The 7,682-nt window shown below is 34.3% G+C and overlaps 1 long non-coding RNA gene across 4 annotated transcripts in view; it reads right to left on the bottom strand.

The window, feature by feature from the left end:
• Positions 1-2,518: 2,518 nt before the first annotated feature.
• LOC116102323 overlaps positions 2,519-7,682 on the bottom strand; it is a 43,190-nt gene continuing 38,026 nt past the window's right edge. For 2 of the 4 annotated variants that reach the window (XR_004123084.1, XR_004123081.1), the window contains 4 exons: positions 7,416-7,541; positions 5,484-6,421; positions 5,246-5,390; positions 2,519-3,378 (listed from right to left, as the gene is read on the bottom strand). This is a non-coding gene — a long non-coding RNA (uncharacterized LOC116102323). The remainder of the gene's footprint in view (positions 3,379-5,245; positions 5,391-5,483; positions 6,422-7,415; positions 7,542-7,682) is intronic. The other 2 variants (XR_004123083.1, XR_004123082.1) reach the window with 2 other exon arrangements.

The following is a 7,682-nucleotide window of genomic DNA, read 5'->3' on the forward strand; positions in this document are numbered from 1 at the left end:
GTAAATAAAGAAAATATTCAAGAAAAAAGCTCCTTAGATTGTTAAAAGTACTGTTGATGTTGAGCACTGCTCCAAATATTTTCAACTAGCAAGAATATCTCTCAGTATAATAAAAATAAATAATTTCAAAACTATTTCTTTTAGAAAAGAAATGGCATATACATATCCTCAACAATTTCTGTGTGTAATATTTTATGTGTGGGTGCACAGGTGTCTGTATGTAGGCAGCCTTAATTTATGTTTCCCAGGTGTAATTCACATTCATAAGATATTTTCCTCAATAGTATTATATGCATATTTTGCATCTGGATAAAGCTACACTATAATTCCTTCTCAATCACCACTATCACTATGTCATTTCCCATCTTTAATAAAAACTGGGATCAGTTCAGTCACCTGTATGTTTTTGGATATTCAATCTACTGAATATATGTAGACTTTCATAGAAGCGTTTCTAACATAATTCATTCCATGCTTCCAACTCTGGTGAGCATAGGACTTCATGAATCCTGCCTCTAGACATACTAAAGGTGTTGGATGGGTGGATATTATATAAGTAGTATACAAGTAATCTCAGTTGTTGGGAATTCAAGAGTACAAGTGTGCTTAAATATTCAGCCAATGTTGTTTGGACATAGAACTACATTAACACTGGATGACTGAGATAGTGACTATCGCAGGTGTGGAAATTGCTAAACATGTAGAGAAATCTGTCCAGTGAAATTCATAAAGTTTACTGTCACCAATCCTCCTTATAATGCATGCTAATATCAGTATAGCAGATTTCAACATGCCTACACTAGAGTTAAATTCTAGGGATATATATATATATATATATATATATATGGGGGTGGCTAACTAGCTAATAACTAGTTGTGCATATTATAACATTAAAAACAAAAATTAAACTTAATGAATGTACTCCAAGGACCACATTGATGTTCATTCTAGATAAACATCTTCTCTGCTTCCCCTCTAGCTCTGATTCTGTCCTTTGTAATTCTCCAATTTAAACTTTTGTTTTCTGAATGCTCAACTAAAATCTCAGAAAATGTGTTGGAATCTGTGCTGTAATCCTGTGATCCAAACACATATAATACCATAAGAGCAACACAGAGTATTCTGGTGTATATTACATCTCAGAATTTGATCCAAATTCTCACCATTAGTCATGTATGTATTCAATAACATACATCCAATAATCCCTTACAAAAGTAAAATTTTAGAGATAGGGTCTCTTATGTCATTGATAATGTTATTATTTATACTCCTTTCCACCATTGTATGTTAATGTAAACACTGCAACTTACAATACTACAAACTTCAAAGACAACTCTGTTACTTTACCACCCTTTTCAAATGTTATAATTTGCCAAATCCTAGCCCTTAGAAGGTTAATAGTAGCTTGTTGCTCAAAGTCTCATATGAATTGTTCACTCTATCATTGCTGAGTAATGCAGACCTATATCATGGCTTCAGAGGAAAATGTATGCATAATACAGGAAACCTGGCCTACTATACAAGCAGGAGAGATAATTAACCTGAAGGAACAACCTTTGTCTAATAATTTCCTGAAACCACTCAATTTCTAAGCTATGTTCTAAATAACTATCCTAATACCTACAGAAAATTTTAGCTTTCACCCTCAATGAAAAGCATTATTTTCTATCACAGAGACCATTACAAAATTCCATAACTGCTCAAAGAACAATGAAGCACAGAAAGTGGTGTGACTTACCCCAAGTAATATTTACATAAAATTTGCCATTATTCCAGGACTCAGGAAATATTGCATAAAGCAAGAAAACAGAACAAAAGATCCAAAGGAATAGGTTGTCTAATGTGAGAAGTATATTTTGTATAGTAAAGGGAAACCACACACATAGAATATCAAATCTATTAACACATAAAATTTATCAGGACTTTTAATATCAAGAAGTATTGGTAACATATATCAAGAGCCCACACATAGCTAAAATGTGCCAGGCAAATGATGGATGCAAAGAGAGGGGCAATCATGGACATAAATACTGATAGCATACAAGGTATAAGCAGGTAAGATCAAGAACATGAATGTATATTTTGTATAATTGAGAATCAATAATAATGAATAAGCCATAAGCATTTGATGTTTAATGGAAGACAAATGCCATTGGCAGATAGTAAGAGAAAAAAAAAGCAGAAAATAATGTATGCTGGGCAGTGGTGGCACATGCCTTTAATCCCAGCACTTGGGAGGCAAAGGAGAGCAGATTTCTGAGTTTGTGGCCATCATGGTCTACAAAATGAGTTCCAAGAGAGCCAGATCTTTACAGAGAAACCCTGTCTGAAAAAAACCAAAGTAATAATAATTATAATTATAATAATAATAATATAGTACTTACATATAAAATTTTCAAGTACATCAAATAAGATTAGGTATATGTGTGTACACACATACATAAATATATATGTAAATTTTTATATACATACATATACATATATGGAATTATGTGTGATTATATATGTGTGTGTGCATTTGTGTGTGTATGTAAAGGATTGAATTAGTATCATATTATATTAGATAGATATTGCTACCACAACTACAGATCTCAAATTGTGAAATTATATCTTAGATATATCTGTTGCCAGCAATTTATTATTTGGTTGAGTCATTAGCTACAAGTGTCTTATAGTTCTACTTTGAAACATCAAACAGAATTACCAAAGGTATGGTTAAATATTTGCCACCTGAAGGGAATGTCCAACTGCTGAAGATATTACTTATTTGTGTCATCACAATGGGAGAAAACCATCTGGTGCTCAATTCGGAGATTCATTGTTGCTGACTACACTTAATGAGGCTAAAAGTTTACTTATATGCTACTGCAGAAAAAAAAAAGAATTCCTCAATATCACTAATGATGATCCCTGCAAAATATAATATATATAAGTTATCAAAATATACTTTTGTCATATCACCATAAATATTCTTAGAGTAATCAACTACATTTTGATATATTTGTGGTCAACTTCATGAGCTAAAAAACATACCTCATATTGTAAGTGTCCAATACTCTGAAAGTAGATAGGTCTCTGGCCTATGTAAAACAATACTTTTCTTATTATGCTAAATGGAGAAAATAAAGTGATTTATGACATAATTCTATACACATAGATCAGAGAATCATTTGTCATCAGAAATGGTTCATACATTTTCTACTGAAATAGATACACAAGCAATCAAAACTTAATAGTGAAAGTTGAAAAGAAAGTTGTTTTACAGTACCATCAGCTGAACGTGGTGGTCTGCATCTGTACTGTTAACTTCTCAGGAAGCTGAGAGGAGGCATGGTTTCAGGAATGAGTTGAGAACTGAGTGAACAGCACAGCAAGACTCTGCATCAGAAGTACATGGACACATATTACAAGAACAATATTGGCAGAAATGTAACATGTATACTTTAAACTACAAACACAAAAGTAATATTCATAAATATATTCCAGAATTAAGCTAAACAGTAATTGCTAGAAATTATGTAAATGAAGCATTGCAAGTTGTTCAAGATAGCTAGCAAATGGACACATGAGAAGACAAGGCAATAGCAATAGGAAAATACATTAAATTACAAAATGCTATCATATACTTTATGTAAAAATATAGTAAAAGTCCAAATCAATACTTAAACATTGTTATACAACAAAGATAATGACATCAGACCTATTATTAATAAAAAGTTCATGTTCAATTTTTTTAGGTTTCAAATTTTTAAGTTTCTTGTTTTTAAATAATAATACATTATGCTAAGAACATATTTTTCATCTTTACTTCAGATACCAGTACTTTCTAAACTTGGTCTGTATTCCTTGAGATAGAGTATTAGAAGAAAAATCATCAATTCCAGTCAATATTTTGGCTATTTATCATCTAAGTAAATACCTCTGTTGTTTGGAATGGTAAATCAGTTTAATTGCATGTACGAAACTCATTCACATAGAAGAGCCTGATTTGGAAGAGTCTATGCTATGCAATCTACTTTTCAAGTATAATAGCACAATAGCAAATTAATATTTAACACCAGCATCATTAAAGCACAGGGATTTTCACCAGAATGGGACTTTGTATGGTTATTGTGAGTCACTATTATTAATTGTTTTCATAGTGTGCTTTCTTAATCAAAATGTCAGAAAGTGGGAAAAGACAAAAGAATAGCAAGAGGATAGAGAGAATGAGGAGAGATTGTAACAGATATCTTCAACACTGAGAGATTCTGTTCACTTTGATATGTCAATAGGCACATCAGTAAGATAAATGTCCCAGGTTTTTATGACACTAAACCTTTTCTTCTTCCAAAGCTAATGTGAAATAAAAGCCTTTAAGAAATGCTGTGCACAATAATATCATCCTCCTTCCCCTAATTCTCTCTCCTCATTCTCTACATTCTCTCACTTTCATCTCTATATCTATCCCTATAGCATCAGACCTTCTTCAACTGAACTAGACTGGGTTATCAGTGCATCATTATGGGAGTCCTAAAGATATTTGCCTGATATTTCTATGAGATGCAATACTTGTATTTCTGTTTGTACTTTGTTGTATTTTCTCTAGTCTATCTTAATTAGTGTGTAGGTAAGACCTTAAATTCTTACACTTAGATGCTCCAAACCAAGGGAAATTTTAAAAGAATCAAATTAACTTAAGACACAAAAGGCTACCAGAAATTATGTGATATGTGCAGTTGGAAACTCTTTTCATAGCAAGGCACAACTCAAAGTAACAAAATTGCTAAATATGCATAATATATCACAGAACACTGACTGGTAGAAAGTGAAGTTGATGAACTAAAATTGGTCAGTCAGTGTAAATTCAATATTAAAAAGTGACAAGAAAATATGACATGTAAATTTCGTTTGATAAGAGTATATAATATCAATCAGAGACCATAACATGGTTTTCCAAATGGTTCTTATATCACCTGACTTCATAGATAGTAATGGGAAGACAGAGAAGACAAACTGCAGGAATTATTATTTGTCAAAGTGCAATGATAATTTTAACCTGACTATATATTTGAAAGTTGAACCTCTGACATGCTTATGGCAACAGGATAATAATAAGTAAAATTGCTCTATTATGCTTGTTTTGTCACAGAGCGCTTTGAGTAATGATTAATTACTTTCTAAAAATGACATCTCAAAATGTCTGAACGTCTCAGGGAGCCAGGAGAGAACTATCCCTAATGTAGAAATTTTTCACAGTGTGTACCCCCAAGAAGTGCAAGGAGAAGCACAACCCTGGTTTTGTCAGATACTTATTCCTGAAGTAAATCATTTTCCTTGGAAATGATACATGGTCCAAGACTGTGACAGGGACAGCAGGAGAAGTGACTTCAGCTGGAGGATCATGTTTCCTGCAAAACAAATAGGAACAGGTGATCCCTGAGGATTATGGGGATCCTAGCAAGTCCCTGCTCCAGCTAGGTGTCACTTGGTTTTTCTGTCACCTGCAGTTTTTCTGAGCATTCCTCCTACTCCGAGGAACAGCTTACACTCTTCTCCTTGCTATTGTCTGGAGCACTCTGAAGTCTACTTTGCATCAATTCTGTAGTAAAAAAAAATACTGATATTATCTCTGGTTGCCTCTGTACATACAATTAAAGAGTAGATTAGGGACCAATTATGAAAACAATCTCAAACCTAGAACTGAAAATCAAAACCTGCTGTAAAATAAGAGATTTCATAACTGAAATAACCATCAAATAACATTTTTGGAGATGTCCATTATATCCAGCTTTTTGAGAAAGTGCATCTTTACTGACCGGAATTGCTCTAGCAGAGATAGTCTCTTATATCATTCAGAACTGTATTTATTCAACTCTTCATTACTTTGAAACATTCACATAAACACTAGACATAACAATATTAAAAAATATTAGGACAAACTTCTTGATTTTATTTACTATCTATAGTGTCATCTTTTTTTATTATTCTATAATCTTTTCTTACACTCCTGTCATTATACCCCACCCATTCTGTCCTTTGACTCTCCCTCATCCCATACCTCCTCCCCATCTCCAAAAGATAACCCCCATCCTAACAGACATCTCCACTCCCTGGGGTCTCAAGTCTCTTGAGGGCTAGGTGCATCTTCTGGAACTGAGTGCAGACCAGGCAGTGCTCTGATGTATATGTGTCAGGAGCCTCATATCAGCTGGTGTATGCTGCCAGGTTGGTGGCTCAGTGTCTGAGAGATCTCAGGGGTCCAGGTTAGGTGAAACTGCTGGTCTTCCTATAGTGTTGCCTTTCTCATCAGCTTCTTCCAGCTTTTCCAAATTCTACCACTGGGGACTTTATCCTATGTCCATTGCATGGGTGGAAATATCTTCATCTGACACTTCCAGCATCTTTTTTTGTGTTTCTTGAGGGCAGTCATGCTAGGCTCCTGTTTATAAGCAAATCATAGCATCAGTAGTAGTGTCAGGCCTTGGGACTTCCCCTTGAAATAGATGCAAATACAGGGCTCTTACTGGAACTTCTTTCCCTCAGTCATTCTCCATTTTTGTTCCTGCAGTTTTTTTAGACAGGGACAATTCTGGGTTATTCTTTTTGACTGGATTGGCAGCACCATCCCTCAATTTGATGTCCTGTCTTTCTAGATTAGGTGGACTCTACAATTTCCCTCTCTCCACTGTAGGGCATTTCATCTAAGGTTCTTCCATTTGAGACCTGAGAGTCTCTGACATCCCAGGTTTCTGGTACATTCAAGAGGTTCCCCCACCTTCTACCTCTCGAGGTTGCCTGTTTCGATTTTTTTCTGCATGTCGTCCCTAATCCATGATCATTTTCCTCTCTTCTCCTTCCTGTCCCCTTTTCCTCCCAGGTCTTCTGTTCCCTCTACCATAATGTCTTGGCATTACAAAATCACACATGAATAATTTATGAAGACTGGTTATTTATTAAGACTTATTAATCATCAAGGAGGGAATCATGCTCAATAATATAACCTAAGCCAAAACTTGTGGCTGCAGAAATAATGGACTCTGGAGAACTTAGCTCTGTCACTTTCCTGAACAGGATACTTTCTAAATATATATTTCCTTTAAACTAAATGATTCAAACTAGGTTTGAATTTAACAGTTTTATGCAGAAACTATTACAGATACATCATATTCTAGTATGTTTCCAATTGACAGTTGAATTAACTTATCCTTTACCTATGGAGCTGAAGGGTTTGCAGCCCCTTAGGATGAACAACAATATGAACTAACTAGTACCCTCAGAGCTCCCAGGGTCTCAACCACCAACCAAATGATTAAATCTAATCCTAACTCAGCAAACCACTACTGCATGAGAAAATATAAATTTCTAATTGAGTTTTATACACAGATAATCAAAATCTAAAAATTAAAGTCAGAGACCAGGTAGTTTTACAATACCATCAGCATGTTCTGTGTCTGTTGTGAGCTTCGCAAGATGCTGGAAGGAAGGATGGCTAGTGTGATGGCTTTGAAAACCCAGTGAGCAGCAATCGTGAGATTCAGAATCAGAAGTCCACATTACATCTTAAAAGAACAATATTGAAACAGATGAAACCTATATTTACTAAAAACTCAAGAATGATATGTATATTAATATTCAGGATTTGAATAATCCAATAACTGCTCAGAAATATTGGGAAGAAAGAAATACAATTCTTCCAAAAA

Source organism: Mastomys coucha, unplaced genomic scaffold (genome assembly GCF_008632895.1).
Source record: "Mastomys coucha isolate ucsf_1 unplaced genomic scaffold, UCSF_Mcou_1 pScaffold21, whole genome shotgun sequence".
In the NCBI taxonomy this organism is placed as follows: domain Eukaryota; kingdom Metazoa; phylum Chordata; class Mammalia; order Rodentia; family Muridae; genus Mastomys; species Mastomys coucha.